The 18,050-nt window shown below is 43.2% G+C and overlaps 1 long non-coding RNA gene across 2 annotated transcripts; it reads left to right on the top strand.

The window, feature by feature from the left end:
- The first annotated feature begins 1,541 nt into the window (after positions 1-1,541).
- Positions 1,542-10,209, top strand: LOC129647748 (uncharacterized). 2 transcript variants are annotated; one of them, XR_008712480.1, is made up of 4 exons: positions 1,542-1,658; positions 3,183-3,357; positions 5,318-5,448; positions 9,972-10,209. It is a non-coding gene; the product is annotated as an uncharacterized LOC129647748 (long non-coding RNA). The 2 variants fall into 2 exon arrangements; XR_008712481.1 differs by lacking the exon at positions 5,318-5,448.
- The last annotated feature ends 7,841 nt before the right edge of the window (positions 10,210-18,050 follow it).

Below are 18,050 nucleotides of genomic sequence, written 5' to 3'. Positions count from 1 at the left end.
ATCACAGACGTGGACTGAGCCACAGCAATCCCCTTACAGAATTTTATTTTAAAAGTTGTTTTCTTGAAGATTTTACTTAGGCTCTCCCTTAAACAGAATTATCTAGCAATTATACAGCATACAGGTAATTCGGAAGGAGGAGAGCGTGGCGCCAAGCCTCCAAGCAAGGAGAAATGAGTGTCACCCCTTGAGCTGTCGCCGAGAGCCTCGCTGGTGGACCCTGCGTCACCTTCTAATTCCCTTCCTATTCCTCAGCTCCCCCTGAGCCGCCCAGAACCGACGGGAGAGGTCTTTGGGAACAGAATGCTTACAGACGACGGGTGGAGTTGGACTTGAAAGTTACATCCTGCCTCCCCGTCGGCACAAAACCCCATCCTAGTCCCCAGGGCCAGATTGGAAAACGAAGAGAAATACAATCTGTCTCCCAAATCGGTCTTTTGCCTAAGTTTTTCCCCACCAAGGAGCCACTAATCGGTCCCGAGAACGAGGATGCACGATGCCGAGGTTTAGAAGTGTTTGCGGGCATCCGTGCAAAATAACACGTGAAAAATAAAAACCACCAAGCCTCTCAAACTCTGGGTCTTTCAGCCCATCTTCATCACGTCCGTCTAGCCTTCTCTCCTCCTTCCCTCCTCGATCGCTTTTCAATAAACCTCTTCCTTCTCTCGCACCTTTTTTCCTGCCACTTTCTGCCCTTTTCACTCCAGTTCTTCAGTCTCAACCCAACAAAAGCCCCTCACCAGCCTCAGGGTCTTCTCTGAATCCCACTCCCTGATTCTTCGGCTTCAACCTCTAAAGCAAACCCCCAAACTCCCTCCGCTGCGCGCGCCCCCAGCACCAGGTCCCCAGCAGCCCCAGGCTCCGCTTCTGAGTCGGCCACCGGCGCGGTTTTCCCGCCGAAACGCCGCCCTGGCGCGCGGGGCGTGGGGCGCGGGGCGCGCGGTGGGCCGGGCACTCACCAGCTGCAGCAAGCCGGGGACCACCACGAGGGGCAGCGGCCGCAGGCGCATGGTGCCGGCTGGCGCGGCGTCTCACGAGCTGCGCGCCCTCGCCTGCCACTCGCGCATCTCCACTTCGGGGGGCAGGACTGAGGACGCCGGGGACACAGAGCGGCGCTTCCTTCCCGGAATCCGAGCGCAACGCCGCGCCGCGCGGGTCGGGTGGGCGGGCTGGGAAAGGGGTGGGGGAGGGCGAGCGGGAGATGCTTCTGGGGCCCCTGCGCGCCCCTCCTTGGAGGGGGCCGGAAAAGGAGCGTGCGGGGCCGCTGGCGCTCCGGCTTGCTGCTAGGGGCTCCAGCGGTGCTGGGGGCTTTGGCGTCCCCGGGTCGGGGTGAGCGCGGGGGTCCCCGCGGGCGGGGAGCTGCGGCTCGGGCGCTTTGGTGCAGGGTTCCCTCGCTGGGCTGCTCTAGGCGGGCAAAGCGGAGCGCGCCCGGGAGCCCAGCGAGGCCCGGCTCCTTCTCCGACCCCACCCAGCAGAGGGCCAGTCCGGGTGGCTCAGTTGGGTCAGACGCTCTGCCCACTGACCAGCTCTTCCTTTGCACGGGAAGAGGCTGCTTGGATGCGGAAGTGCGCCTGGAAAGCACCCAGGGAGTTCGAGGGGAAGGAGACGGCCGGGTCCTGAGACGGGGCGTGGGGGAGCTGCTAACAGGAAAGCCTGCGGTGGGTGGTGGTTGAGTGGGGCTGGGGGTAGGGCGGGGGGTGGGGGTGGGGACTGGATCCCAGGACGTCTCGGAAGGGCGCCCCACTCCGCGGCAGCACTGGCTCTCTCGGAGTCCAAGGCAGGGGGTCCAAAGTGCAGCTGGCGGCTGGAAGAATTTGGGGACGTGGAAAGTAGTGGAGACCTAGAGGGACCTTGAGGAGGGGTAGCCACAGGGCTGTAAGAAGCCGAGCTAGCAGTAGGGGGTCCAGGCTTACTCGGGTTTGAAGATGCTTTGAGCTGCTTGGTGTCCAGGTTCCAGATAGAGCTGCGCCCGGGCGCCTGGGGGGAAGACTTAGAAGAGGAGACCCCGCTGTAGCCTCCTCATCGGCAAATCTTCGAGAAGGATATTTTTGAGGCCAAGGCTGGACAAGACTACAAATATGCTGCCTGGCATCCTCACCCCCATGTTAGCAAGTCTCCATTTGAGAGATCCTTAACCTTTAACTATTTATGTGCTAGACACTCAAGTCAAGGGCCAGTGGGGCTCAGGGACTCCCACGTTTACGGTGGATGAAAATTTAGACATCATCCATCAACCCCTTAATGAACAGATGGGCAATCTAAGGTTTAAAGAGGTAAAACCGCTTCTCCAGAGATAAGTCCCTAGGCAGCTACTTCAAAAGAACACGCAAGGATAGTTCCTACTTCTCTTGGAAAAGAAAAACACGTTGAGGCGAGGGAGTGGAGTTGCGATTGATTTTCAACCTTTAGAAAATAAAACACAACAAAGTGAAATTTGAGTTGGAAGTTGTAGGGGGAAAATGTTTCCATCTCCTCCTCACACAAGGACTGAGGTGGGTAGGTAGGGTCCCACCCTTCCTTTCTTTGGGTGTGTCAAGATTTTCCCGAAGGTGTGTGTGTCTTGGGCTCAGTCGGGTCTCACTCTTTGAGACCCCATGGACTATAACCCACCAGCCTGCCTCCCTCCATGGAATTTTCCACACAAGAATACTGGAGTGGGTTGCCATTTCCTCCTGCAGGGGATATTTCCAACCCAGGGATCAAACTCTCCTCTCCTGCACTGGCAGATGGATTCTTTACCACTGGGCCACCTGGTGCAGAGGGAAGGGAGGTCATTCCAGACTGTTCTGGGCCCCTCTGTGACTTTGAGAGGTGTTGTCTCTGAGGCTGTGGGTGGGATATACAACTCCATTCCCTGTGGAGGAAGAGTCAAAAAAGGGTTATATATCCTTCCTAACTCTTGGCCAAGGCTGACTGGGGAATTCTAGGACCCATGCAAAGGCTGCAGTAGCAACAACCCACTTCTGCTTGTCCTAAGATGCAAAATCATTATTTGCATATCTAAATATATAACTCACCTCCCTATAGTTACCCTTCCCCTTCACAAATATTCTTTACCAAGACTGGGGGCTCACTTCTAGAAAGTTATTCTATCCTGGAAGCAGAAATAAGATCATTGCAAAAAATGGGACAGATGTAAGTTGATCAGCTTGTCCAACTTTGTCTCTGCATTTCATTTACAGACAATCTTTGGAAAGTGATGAATAGGGAACGGATTGGCAGACATTAGAGAAACACCTTTATGGAGAGGGGCTGCTAAAAGAAGAAGAAAGGCAAACAGTATTGCAAGAGGCAGTACCTCATTTAGACTTGGTGTTTCTGCAGGAGCCCCAGCTGACTCATCTCTAAAACTAGAAGGTGAGGTCTCTTCTTGATTTAGTGGTTTCCAATTCTGTTATTACTAGCTCTTTCAATGAGGAGTGCATGACTTAACACACTATTGAAATGAATAAGTGATTTAATGACTGGAATATTGCACTCTTTAAATTTGGTCCTATTTCTTAGACTGTTTCTGCAGTTTTGGGAAATTTATGCATAAAATTTTGAAGTGAAACCTCAACTTGGACATGTGTCCTAATACTAAGTATTCTCACAATGGAACTTGTTGAAGGGTGTTGGATTCCAAGCTAAGAGCTAAGGGACACAGGAGAATGTGTGTGTCCTGTTGCTTAGGCTGTGGAAGAGAAGCACCCAGGATCCCCCAGTCTGCTATTACTGTGTTTATTTATAAGGTGATTGCTGCTAATTTAGTGTATTCCTGAAATTTTACTGTATGTATTGTGGTAAAGTGAAAGGAAGGAAGATGGGAAGGAAAGGAGGGAGGGGAGCAGGGAGGGAAGGGGAAAAGATAGGCAAGAATGATAGACTTTGCTGGCAGTCCAGTGGTTAAGACTCTGCATGTACAGAGCAGGGGTCATGGGTTCAGTCCCTGGTTGAGGAACTAAGATCCCAAATGCCTACACAGTGTGGCAAAAAAAAATTTTTTTTAATTAAAAAAAGAAGCATGCTAGAAGCATTAAGTACATTGACTCTGTCATTCAGAACACTCAGTGTAAACAGGAGCATGCCACAAACGAGACAGTCTGGGAGAGTTGAAGTGTTGCCCAGGACAGTTGGAGGAAGGGCAGATCCTTGGAAACCAGCATGACTGCTTCATAGCAGAGATGAAATGTGAGCTTCTGAGAATGGCCAGATTTAGTTTATGTAGGAGAAAATAGGTAAAGCCATTCCATGTGGGAAGAACAATATGAGCAAAGGCCGAATGGAGGGACTTCATGTGACTTCACCGATGGATGGAAAAGAAAAGGAGAGAAAAGTATGTTATAGGTGAGATGGTAGGGATCTGGGAATGCCAAGCTAAATAGGTTACCTTGGTCTGCAGGAAATAAGGAGTCTTCCAACTTTTTGGAGTAGGAAAGTCAGACATCAAGTGGAATAGAGATATATGCAGTGGTAACAGACAGGATTGTCTAAAGCAGGAGACTGCATGAGGAGATGGTCATGGTTGTTTGAAAGCAAAGAATGAAGAAATGTGATGCAAGAGCTGCTACAGAGGAACAGGGAACTGAACTGGCGGTTGGAATATTATAAAAGTGTCTCGGCATATTAGAGGAATTTTTTTTAACATTGTCCCTTTCTCAGAGGCAATTTAACATCTAGAGAATCAGATCATTGCCTTTTTCGTTTTGCAAGTGTGGTTTTCCCAGTGTGAGGGGAGTGAAAAGGGTCTTTTCATGTAGACAAAGTAGCAAAAAATAGAACCTACCAAATTTTCCTGCCATATGATTCCACTGTAGTCTTTTTAAAAGGCAACTTATGGGTATATTCGGAGAAGGCAATGGCACCCCACTCCAGTACTCTTGCCTGGAAAATCCCATGGATGGAGGAGCCTGGAAGGCTGCAGTCCATGGGGTCACTGAGGGTCGGGCAGGACTGAGCGACTTCACTTTCACTTTTCACTTTCATGCATTGGAGAAGGAAATGGCAACCCACTCCAGTGTTCTTGCCTGGAGAATCCCAGGGACGGGGGAGCCTGGTGGGCTGCTGTCTATGGGATCGCACAGAGTCAGACATGACTAAAGTGACTTAGCAGCAGCATGGGGATATTGTCAATGCTTTGAAAGCCAATCTGTCAATTTGTGGCTCCCTTGGACCATTTGCCTTTTCCTTGTGCTTCTCCTCTGCACTTACTTTCTCACCACTTACTGTTCATTAGCATCATTACCAGAATGTGTATAAGAACATCATATGCCATTATAACATTTGAGAGCTGTGGTGGATATCAGACACTAACCAACTTTCTCACTTTATATTTAAGGAAATGGAAGCTCAAAAGGTTATGTGACTTGCTTCAGGTCATCTGGAGAGAGGCATGGGCCCATCTGAAACTTGATTCAAAGCCTTCAGTTTCTTTGTGCAGAGTCTTTCCAATTCATCACTCTGCCTCAGGTATTTTTCAACTGACCAGCAGTTATAAAAGTTGTGATGTAGTGAATGAATGAACCTTTAGTGAGTAAGAGTTGTAGGAGTGATCTATGGATGCTAAAAGCCCCAGAGTCTATCTTATTATCAGGAAAAGAGGTCTGACAGTACCAAGCCTGAAGCATTGATGAGGTAATAATTTTAGAAGGGTGAGAGGATAGAGAATTGCATGGCACATGGCTCTGCAACCCTCTGAGGAGGAGTAATCAGAACTCAGGAACATGGCAGTATTACACCAAGGATACAGGGAATTCTCAGGGAGCCTTTGGACCTCTTCGAAAGCTGGTGGGCTTTTTGGTAGGAATTTGGAACAACAAATCCTTTTGAGTTGCCACTCTTGTTGAGTAATTGAATATTCTTTAGTCACCATTTTATTAATATGATGCTGTGTTACACTGACTCAACCCTGATGGCACTGGGGACTTTAACTTCTTTAAAAGTATACTTGAACAGTGACATTTTTCACCCAAGAGATTTCACTATACAGCCATGGTTGAGAACTGCTGCTCTACAGAAACTTATTTTTCCCCCCTCCCTTTCCTTCCCTGTCTCTCCCTTCTTCTTCTTTTTTTTTTTTTTAATTGGAGGGTAATTGTTTTACAATGTGTTAATTTCTGCCTTACAACAATGCAAATCAAATCCTTCCTCCCTTCCCTTCCCTATAGAATTGTAGCCTCCACATTTGGAATGTACTAAGAACTTATTTATATTCTTAGTTCTATGGGACTTTTCAGGAGAGAACTGGACATTTTCTTGGTAGATGGGTCAGCATGTTTGGGGGATTTATGAAGTTTTATCACGTAAATGTTATCAGTTGCCCTAAGTTCAAACACAAATCAAAGAGTTCTTCTACAGTGAAGTTTTTTTGCCACAACTATATTTCTTCACTTGGATGTTAGAAGGTGCTACCAGCAAAGTACTGGTGGCTGAAGCCACCATCAGCAGCCAAGAGGAGACGTTGGAGGGAGGGGAGGAGAAGCAGCCTGTGGGTCCTAGCCAGTCCTGTGATGATGTGGGTGAATATCACTCAAGACTGACAAGGTGGGAGAGAGCATCTCTAGCAGTCAGAGTGTGTTTTGTAAAGTTGTCGCTGTGTTTCAAAGTGTGTTGCCATGCAGTGTTCATATATGCACGATTATTTGACTGAATGGTCACCTTTTTTTTCACTGGTATATCAAGTATAATAGATGTCATTGCTAGGAAATCAATTAACCTCCTTCAAATGTAGCTTCCTATATGGAAAGAAGGCAGGAGAACAGAGCTATAGAAGATTAGAATTGGAGCATTTTGCTTAACCCTTCAGTTTATAGATGAAAAACCTGAAGCCCAGAGATGGAAAGTGATATTCTCAAGGTCACACAGCCAGATGATGGCATAGGAAGGTTAGACTCCAGGGTTAGTGCCGGGGGAGCTCATGCCAACCTCTTTTCATCCCAGATGTCTGTCTGTCTTCTTCCAGGAACTCTAAATATTCTCAGATTGGAATCTTTTCCTTTGATTAGTTAAGGTAGTGTTCTGTAAATGTGTTTTTCCCTTGCTGTCTTTCTGTTAATTATTGTGGACCAGATATTAGACACTCCACAGCTCCATCCTACCCCCAGAGTCACATCTGACTCTTCACAACCCCATGGACTGTAGCCCGCCAGGCTCCTCTGTCCATGAAATTCTCCAGGCAAGAATACTGGAGTGGGTTGCCATTCCCTTCTCCAGGGGATCTTCCTGACTCAGGGATCAAACCTGGGTCTCCTGCATTGCAGGCAGACTCTTTACCATCTGAGCCACCAAGGAAGCCCAGAGTAAGCCTAGCACAGTCGAAAAACCTTATGGTTTCAAATACACAAACATAACTGAAACAAGTTGAACAATTACAACAGAAAGCTATTTAATAACTCATAGGAAGGTCAAAGGCTGAAGGTAGTTTCAGGCAATTTGAAATGAAATTCAGAAATTTTTGAGTGGGATATTGGGTTAGCCATCCTGAGGGTGTGAGTCCATTTATGATGGGCTGGGAGCACAGCTGCAGAAAGCTTAAGGTTGGACCCTAGAGAGCAGGGGTTGAAAATCTATCCTCCAAGAAACTGGCTTTTCAAAGAGACTGACCACCTCCCAACCACCAACAATTTTCTGCAGATGGAATTTGAAGTTGTTTTCTGTAGTTTTTCACTGATTTTCCCCCAGATATCTTTTTCCCTTGACATGTTCTTTCCTTGCTCAGATGCCTCCAGTTTTTCTTTCATGGATATTTGAATGACTCTCATCTCCTAACTTCTCATACTCCAGCTTTTTGTATCTACTTGAACAGCACCTTGATGACCCTCACCTCATTTAACACAGACCCTGTATCAGATGAACTGAGCTTGAAACATGTGAAAAATGGTTCAGAATCACAGGACCAGGGATTTCACAGGTGGTCCAGTGGCTAAGACTCTGCATTCCCAATGCACGGGGCTTGGGTTCAATCCCGGGTCAGGGAACTAGATCCCACATGTTGCAACTAAGGATCCTACGTGCCTCAAAAAGATTGAAGATGCTGCTTGCCATAGCCAAATAAACAAAAATAAAAAACCCCAGGAGCATCCCCATTTACCACTTTCTGCTTCTAAAGTAATATGAGTTGATTCTTTTGTATGACGGAAGCCATTGCTTATAAAAGCATAATGCCAGTTATCCTTCCTAGTAGGTCTAACTATGCCAAGACACTGTCCATTGGCTTCAAGAAATTGCAATTCATTTTTTTGTTTATAGCCAGGTTGTTCTTTTTGTAAACATTGCATTCTGAAATACAGGTGGCTTTTGAATTAGCAGGATGATTGAGGCACAAGAAAGTTTTGCTTTTTGAGTTCTGTGCAGTGCAACCAACATGTTCTACCTGTGGTCTCTCTGGATGTCAACATTACCATCCAAGTGCTGCTTTCATGTTTTATTTCAATGTGTCAAATGAGTGGTGCTTTCCTTGTCTTCCAGCAGAAATTGTGTTAGGAAAAGAGTGGGCTAGCTTTCCTACCCTAATCGGTATAGATTTGTGTTAAGTGGCTGCTGAGGTTTGGTACAAAACTCCCCATTTCCAGGCATTTGGGCCATCTCTTTTTCCCCTCTGCTGATCTAAAATGAACTTGTCTGACTTTCCCTGGCAGAGTAATAATTGCACGGAGAAGCCTTCTCTCAGTTTATTGAAACATCTTGAGTGCTATCTACTGGTCAAATGTGGCATTGCCTCAGAAAGTGAGCGTCAGGCAAATTGTCATGGGTCTTCTAAGGATAACTTTTGTCTATTGGCTGAATATATGCTGAACAAATGCCATATGTTTTAGCATATCCTGAAACATACTAAGGACCTGCATTCTTAAATTATATCATTGCCTTCTGGATCAAAATACCCCTTGATTAAGAGGCATACAAATTAGAGTATAAGTGCAGTGTAACCACGGGGTAGGTGCCCACTTGTCCTTCCTTGAAATGAATAACTGAATAGTTTAAGTCTGATTCTCACTTTGCTGTGTAATTTCAATGGATAAAACTAAACCTTTAAAATGAGCTTTATGGAGTCAGTCAATAATGCTATGTCTTCATTGTATAAAAAGGAAGACAATTTACACTCAATACTAGGTAATAAGCATATGCCAATACTAATAATATTGATCAGAATGCTTAAAATATAACAGTCAATATTTAGTATGAGTTAAAATTCATCCAACTTATTCTAACCAAACTATATTTTCTGCCCAAGGTCTTTTGTTTCAAGCACCTGGTAACTTATCCAGAGAGGCATATTATGCTTTAGTCAAGATCCCAAAAAAGAACGTATGAGGAGGGAGTGCAAAGCATTGAACAACTGAGAATCAATGAAAAGTGATCTGAAAGTCAAGCGGTCTTCTTCTTCTAGCAAAATGAATAACTTTTGCATTTAGGACAAATAATTGTAAAGGAAAGACCAAGTACAGGGATCACTATTGATTATCAGGAAATAATGATGAGAAAGGGCTAATGTGTTGACATCATTTAGGCAAAGATCCAGATGATGAAGCTGTAGTTAACAGGAACTTTATAGAGACACATTGATTTAACAGTATACATGGAAATAGACAATCCTATCATCATTTTTAAGTTATTAAGATACAACTTATGCTGCCTTTTACTTATTTTAAGTTGTTTATTCAGTAATTTGGCATTATTTATTGTCACTTCATATTAATACCTACATATTCTCCTGAAAATTATAATTTTAAAAATTGAATACCCTGGATTTTGAGACTGTGTGATTTTTGTAACATATTCAGTTATATGTATGCTATTAAATAATGACAGAAACATTTTGATTTATAATGAAAAAGAGAACGAGTTAAAATATGTAGATAAAATTTAAAACCATTCTGTTTCAGCAATAGAATATTAAAATATATATATATATATTTATAGGCATAGGCAGGAATCTCACTAATACTTATTTTTCAATCATTCCTAAATTTAGCTTTCTTTTTTTTTAACACCAGGTGCTGTACATATATTATCACATATAATCATTACAACGATCCTGTAAGGTGGGTATTATCTGAAATTTGTAATGGCAAAGCTGAGGAATACAGAAATCAAGTATTTTGCCCAAGATGACTTAGGCCTCATGTAACAGAACCCAGAATTTGGACCCGGAAACTCCAGAGCTTTCTCTCCTAACTGTGACATAACACTGTCTCCAACTGTGTTGCTGTTTACATCTTGTCAATAAAGTTCCAGGTCTGTGCAAACTCTTCATGATTTTCCTCTCACGGTGACCAATAGAAATGAGAAAAAGTAGCATATGGTGTGTTGCTACTAGAGAAGTTGTGTTTATGTGGGGGTGTGTATGTGTGTGTGTGTGTGTGTGTGTGTATGTGTGTGAAAATATTTGGCACCTTGCCTGACACTGAGTGGGCTTGTTAAATCTGAATCATGTGAATACTGGTTTCAAACTGAAAGGAAGTAAGCTTTTTTTCATTTTACTAGTAACCCCTGTAAACGTTTGCTCTGTGATGCCGTCGAGCTGAGAATGACATTTCCCAGTGTCCTTTTCCCTGTTTAGTTGTGTTGGAGTTGGCCAAAGAGATCTGATCTGCATGAGATCTAGGAGGCTGCCACTAGGTATGGGCCAGTCATTCCTCTCTAAAGCTCCTCGATTTTCAATGAACAGATGCAGATTGGACCCAGCAGTTCCAGCCTGCCCTTGCTGTCTTCCATCTTCCTAAGGGCTGTGCCTGCCAGCCAGCTACTCCAAGGCACCACTAGATGCTTTGGGTAGATCCACCAGACAGGTAGTCACACAGACACTGCATCACCCTCATGAGTTCCTCTTCCTGCTTTCATTTAGCTTCTCAGAGTATCTTGACTGAACCTCAGCTGACATCATCTCTCCTTTTTTTATTTGCCTAGCCGAAAATGGTCACAAGTGGTCAGTAAGCACCGAAGCTCTCAGCTCTCTTAATGTCAGTTGCCTGATGATTTGTAGTGGAAATGCCTTCCTCCAGAAGGACCATGACCGCCCTCCACCCCTCGCACCCCACCCCCACCCCATCTAGCATAAAACAGCACAGATATCATTGCTGAGTTTTCCCTGGCTTTTCCTTCCTCTGCCTAAAGAGGATTCTGCCTGGGTCTCTTGATTGTTTTCTTCTCTTTTTCTCTCTGAATGTACGGTGAATTTAAGGTTCTTGTTTCGTTGCAAAAGCAGAGATGGAGTGATAGGTAAGAAGTGGATTTAGTTAAAGAGAAACACACTCCAAAAACAAAATCTGGGTCATCTCAGGAGGCAAGTGAAGTGAAAGTCGCTCAGTTGTGTCTGACACTTTGCGACCCAGTGGACTATACAGTCCATGGAATTATCCAGGACAGAATATTGGAGTGGGTAGCCTTTCCCTTCTCCAGGGGACCTTCCCAACCCATGGATTGAACCCAGGTCTCCCGCATTGCAAGTGGATTCTTTACCAGCAGAGCCACCTGGGAAGCCCAAGAATACTGGAGTGGGTAGCCTATCCCTTCTCCAGTAGATCTTCCTGACCCAGGAATTGAACTGGGATCTTCTGCACTGCAGGTGAATCTTTACCAACTGAGGTACCAGGGTAGGCCTCAGAAGGCAAGAGAGCTCTGAAATATGATGTAGTTAGTTTTTATCTGCTGGGTAATTTCTTAGGGTGATGAGTGGGAGGATTATTTCAATTCTTTTGGGGAAGGGGCAGAGATTTCCAGAAATTGAGCCACCATTCTCTTTCCGGTCTTTTATGGTTAGCCTTAGAACTGTCATGGCCCTGGTGGGTGTGTCATTTAGCTAATATATTATAATGAGTGTATAATGAAACTCAAGGTCTAGTGGAAGTGGAATCTTCCGCCATCTTGGACCCAGTTGGTTTTAACCAGTCTTTGTCATGTCCTATGGCTATATATCATTCTTTTAAAGGTTGTGCCTTGACTACTTCCTTCCTGTTTCATGAGGAAAGTCCTACTTCTTCTTGAACCTCAGCAGTGGCGATTCTAGAATAAATGAGGAGTGAAGAAGAACCACAGGACATTTGAGGTAGCAAGGGTTGGAGAATCCTTTCAGATGTGGTTAGAAGAGAGAAATGGATGTAGTTTTAGTATACAAATGCAATGGAAAGGGAAAAAGGGGGATTCTAAAAAATATTGCTGGGACTGTACAGTCCTTTCATAGTAATTAAAATTAAGAACTTGAGTTATTTTGAAATTAGTTTTAGTTGCATGGATTTGGTTCTTTAAATTGTGACCCTTCTTTGGAACTGGACCATGTGGACTCTGGCTTCGTAAGGGTTATATGTATGAAGAAATATTCATGAATATCACACAGTCTCCAAATTGGCAGTAAAAAAAATTCACCCAAATCTGTCAAATTTCTCAAGATTTATCCACTTTTTCTGAATCTAAAATTAATCTTTTAAGTATTATCCAAAGTGTTAAAGTGTATTCCAACACCTCTAAGTGTTTCTCAAAGTGTATTTTTATTAAACCATCTCTGAAGAAAGTTAATATTGGATATTTACATGAAGAAAAAAGTCTCCGTTCAACCATGCTTGGGAAACACTATGTGAACCAAAGTTAAATAGATTGATTTACTCAAAGCCCTTAATTTTTTTCTTAGAACTTTTTGAGTACCTCTCTTGGGACTAGCATAATCAAAAATACACTTAGAGAGACCCAAAGGGAACCATATAGTAGCCATGTCTTCCTGCACACAGGAACTCAATGGGATCATTGGCATAATGCTCAAAGCTCAACTTCTCTGTACAATGGTGCTGGATCCAATCTCAGAGACAGTTTTGGGTGAAGTAGAAAAGGATAGCTTTACTACTCTGCCAGAAAAGGGGGCCACCTTGGGCTCCTGCCTCGAAAAACTATGTGTTCCCACTTGGAAAGGATAGTGAGAAGCTTTATGTAATGGTTTAAAGAGGGGATGATCAACTTGTGGACATTATTCTGATGGGTTGGTTGGCAGTGAGGTAAGTAGAGTCAGCATCATCAACTTTTAGGTTCCAGCTGGTCTGGTGTCTACTTGTCTGTAGGCAGCATACTCTCATTAATTGTTAACTTCTCCCACCTGAAGGTGGTTTGTTTCAGTATTCTGCAAAATAACTCAAAGGTACTGTTGTGTGCGTCTGTTGGTGGGGAACCAGAACCTTGCCTAAAGGGTGTACTACTGTTTCTCTTGACTATTTGTTTCTTCCTAGTCTCTCATCCCCTCCCTTCCCTAATTAGCAATTGCTTAAATCTGCTTAAATCCCTGAGTTGGAACTTAAATCCTGAGTTGGAAGGTCATGGAAGCTGAATGAAGTCTATTTCTATAATCAAAGAGATGGGGGACACAGAAAGGCTTTGTGCCCAGGTGTTCCACAGGGCCCTGCTCTATCAGGCAAAGACTTTGTTCTTTTCTTTCTTGGAATTTCAGGCTTGTCTAGTCTATTTCCCTTGCATTCATACATTTTAGAATCAGCATGTCAGTATCTACCCGTAAAAGCTTTCTGGGATTTATATTGGGATTGCATTTTGAATCTCTGGATCAAACCTGGGGGAAGAGATGAGGAATGGAGTTTTAATCATTTCTTGACTAAGACAACAAACAAAATCCACACCTTTCCTTCCTATTAGAAAGTAAAGCCTGAACACCATAGCTTAGCACTGAACATTTTCTATCATTTAACCACTGATTTTCCTCAGCCTTATATTTTATAACTTTCAGCCTAGATTCTCACCACCAGCCAAAACAAATCATTGCCCCTCCAACATACAGTGGTATCCTCCTGCCCATTAACTCACTCCTTTACCTCCTCAAAAATCCTGCCTCCCTATGTATTTCAAATTCATTTTCAGCATTTGATGCAAGTGAAACTTTCACTGCTTCATCCAACTGAAAGTTCTCTCTCAGTTTCTGAGTTCCTTCCATAGATTTCTGTGAGCACCATTCATTAGGTATTTCTCAAACCTTGTGGTGTATTGTTAGTGTTGTTTTTGCCTGAGAATGTTTTCATCACTGGAGTGAAATCCAATCATGTTTGAAAGTGAGTGAAAGTGAAGTCACTCAGTCGTGTCCAACTCTTTGCTATCCCATGGACTGTAGCCTACCAGGCTCCTCGGTCCATGGGATTTTCCAGGCAAGAGTACTGGAGTGGGTTGCTATTTCCTTCTCCAGGGGATCTTCCTGACCCAGGGATTGAACCCGAGTTCCATGTATTCAAGGGGAAGATTATACGATGGTCCTGTCTTGGAGATCTGTCTTCCAGAGATATGGAATATGGGATATGGATGAGAACAATGTAAGGGTTATGCATGGGAACAGTCACTGGAGCATTGAGAACAAACTAACTTTCAATGTTTGCTACACCAAAAATAAAATAGTAAGGCTTCTGATAGGACTCCAAATTTAAATATTTAGGCTGGAAAGTGTTTGGCCTTGGCTTTTGCTTATGTACTTCATCTTCACAGTTATAAACTGTTATTTTCTCCTCATACTCTTTTTTTTTTTTTTTTTTGAGGTGTGAAATATTTTTTTTTTAATTTTATTTTATTTTTAAACCTGAAACACTGTATTAGTTTTGCCAAACATCAAAACGAATCATCTCCCCCACTCCCTTGTCATTTGGGTGAGTTCACCTGGTACTTGAGAAGTCCCATGGGCTAGGTTCTCTGTGTAGAGCCAAGTTTTCTGGAGCTTTGCTTATTTCATTTCTTTTTTTTTTTTTTTGGTATTTTTTAAAAACTATTTTAATATTGTAATTTTTATTTTTTGTCCATGCCATGTGACACATGAGATTTTGGTTCCCAGACCAGGGATTGAACCTTTGCCCCCTACGTTGGAAGCTTGGAGTATTAACCACTGGACCACCAGAAAAGTCCTTTATTTCACTCTTTTGATCAAACATTTTCCCTCAACTGTGCTGTGTACTCAAAATTCTGTTCCTTCCTAAGTAATACATGGAGATCTGAAAGAGAGAGGAGATTTTGATCTGAGGGGTTAATCTTTGATGGTGCACCAACAGCATTCAGATTAGAAATTGTAGTGAAAAGTACCAGGTCTTTGACATCAGATAGTCCTGTATTCAAATCCAAACTCTAACCAGTTATATCTTGTGACCTTGGGTGAATTGTGAAGTTTAAATAAAAGCACATACAACATTTTTAGAACATGAGGAGAACAACATACATTAGTTTCTTTGCCCCTGTTTTTCTATAATCCTTCCCTCAGAATACAGTAATATCTGTTATTAATGATTTAACATTTTTTGTATGCCAGGCACAGTGCTAAGAGACTTACACACATTTTCTCATAATCCTTAAAGCAACCTATTTTCTTCTTTTATTTTTCTTTTTTTTTAAGTATTACCATATACAATTTTTCACAAGAACAAACAAAGACTTAAAGAACATTTTGTAAGGTCATTAAATAAGAAATTAGTGACATTGGTCTTTGAACTTGAATTTAATTGCTTCTGAGACCTAGATTTTTAGTTACTATCCCATATTTTGCTAGTTATATGCTCTGTGTCTTCTTAGGAATTTCATGGGAGAGGTCAAGATGGAGAATGTTTACCACCTAGCAAATTTGTGGGAAATATATTTTAAGTTGCATAGACTTTTCATCTATCCTTTGGACCATACCACAAGAAGCAGTTACTATAACACTAATTTTTAACTTGAAAAATATATTTTAGTTGGGCTAAATATATTTACATATTCATAGCACTCTCTTGGGCTTCCCTGGTGGCTCAGACAGTAAAGAATCTGCCTACAACGCAGGAGACCAGGGTTCAATTCCTGGGTCGGGAAGATCCCCTGGAGAAGGGAATGGCTACCCACTCCAGTATACTTGCCTGGAGAATCCCCATGGACAGAGGAGTCTTGTGGGCTACAGTCCATGGAGTTACAAAGAGTCAGACATGGCTGAACAACTTTCACTCACTCACTAGCACTGAACTGGACTCTTTCTACCCTGACTCCTTATAGCTAGTTAGTCAAGAAGCGCTGTGAAGTCTCTCATAACACTGTTGCTGATGGTATTCCACTGACACTTCAAATATGGTCCAGCTTGATTAGAGCAAGTCCACCTCTCTTTGAGTTAAGGTGGAGTTGGTGGTTTTGGGAAGGGACTTGGCCATTCATGGTCAGAGCGATGCCCTCACTTCTGCAGCAGTTCTTTTCTGGGTTCTTTCCCTTCCAATGACCCTTGTGGCTGTACTTCCTATATCCCTGGAAGCTGCTGAGATACCAGGCATCTCTGAATCATCAGCCTCTAAAATCTGGTTCCTTCTCTGCCCAGCAGAGTAGTGACTTTTGCTTCTTGTGACTGCCTCTTACCTCAGATTTTCAGATAAGTGCAATGGATGGTTCCTTATGCCATAGTTTTCTCTTTCTTCTCCTCCTCCTTCTACTACTTTTTAAATTTTTTTACTTTTCTCAAAGATACAGATACTTTCAAAAGCTTACTTGCTATATAAGGTATGTTATGGAAAACAGTAGTCTCATGCTTTCCTATTGCCTTGTTATATCCCCACATCCCCACACTTAACCACTTCTGAGTTTATCTGAGAATTTGGTATTTATTTCTGTTTCTTTTCTTCTATTTTTACTATTTTCTCTATTTCTATTTTTGCCACCTCATTTTTCTTGAATAAAATGATTACATTCCCATTCCTTAATTTTCCTGTGATTCAGTTCAGTTCAGTTCAGTTCACTCACTCAGTCGTGTCCGACTCTTTGTGACCCCATGAACCACAGTACGCCAGGCCTCCCTGTCCATCACCAACTACTAGAGTCCACCCAAACCCATGTCCATTGAGTCAGTGATGCCTCCAGCCATCTCATCCTCTGTCGTCCCCTTCTCCTTCTGCCTTCAATCTTTTCCAGCATCAGGGTCTTTTCCAATGAGTCAGCTCTTTACATCAGGTGGCCAAAGTATGGAGTTTCAGCTTCAACATCAGTCCCTCCAATGAACACCCAGGACTGATCTCCTTTAGGATGGACTGGTTGGATCTCCTTGCAGTCCAAGGGACTCTCACGAGTCTTCTCCAACACCACAGTTCAAAAGCATCAGTTCTTCGGCGCTCAGTTTTCTTTATAGTCCAACTCTCATATCCATACATGACTACTGGAAAAACCATAGCCTTGACTAGACAGACTTTTGTTGACAAAGTAATGTCTCTGCTTTTGAATATGATGTCTAGGTTGGTCATAACTTTCCTTCCAAGGAGTAATCATCTTTTAATTTCATGGCTGCAATCACAATCCGCAGTGATTTGGGAGCCCAGAAAAATAAAGTCAGCCACTGTTCCCACTGTTTCCCCATCTATTTTCCATGAAGTGATGGGACCAGATGCCATGATCTTAAGTTTTCTGAATGTTGAGCTTTAAGCCAACTTTTTCACTCTCCTCTTTCACTTTCATCAAGAGGCTTTTTAGTTCCTCTTCACTTTCTGCCATAAGGGTGGTATCATCTGCATATCTGAGGTTATTGATATTTCTCCTGGCAATCTTGATTCCAGCTTGTGCTTCTTCCAGTCCAGCGTTTCTCATGATGTACTCTGCATATAAGTTAAATAAGCAGGGTGACAATATATAGCCTTTTCCTATTAGGAACCAGTCTGTTGTTCCATGTCCAGTTCTAATTGTTGCTTCCTGACCTGCATACAGATTTCTCAAGAGGCAGCTCAGGTGGTCTGGTATTCCCATCTCTTTCAGAATTTTCCACAGTTTATTGTGATCCACACAGTTAAAGGCTTTGGCATAGTCAGTAAAGCAGAAATAGATGTTTTTCTGGAACTCTCTAGCTTTTTCAATGATCCATCGGATGTTGGCAATTTGATTTCTGATTCATCTGCCTTTTCTAAAACCAGCTTGAACATCAGGAAGTTCACATTCACGTATTGCTGAAGCCTGGCTTGGAGAATTTTGAGCATTACTTTGCTAATGTGTGAGATGAGTGCAACTGTGCTGTAGTTTGAGCATTCTTTGGCATTGCCTTTCTTTGGGATTGATATGAAAACTGACCTTTTCCAGTCCTGTGGCCTTTCCTATGGTAACCATTTTCTATTGACTTCCAA

The sequence above is a fragment of the Bubalus kerabau genome, chromosome 3 (assembly GCF_029407905.1).
Source record: "Bubalus kerabau isolate K-KA32 ecotype Philippines breed swamp buffalo chromosome 3, PCC_UOA_SB_1v2, whole genome shotgun sequence".
Lineage (NCBI taxonomy): Eukaryota > Metazoa > Chordata > Mammalia > Artiodactyla > Bovidae > Bubalus > Bubalus kerabau.
The sequence above is the reverse complement of the archived record's forward strand: the minus strand, read 5'-3'. Positions and strand labels throughout refer to the sequence as shown.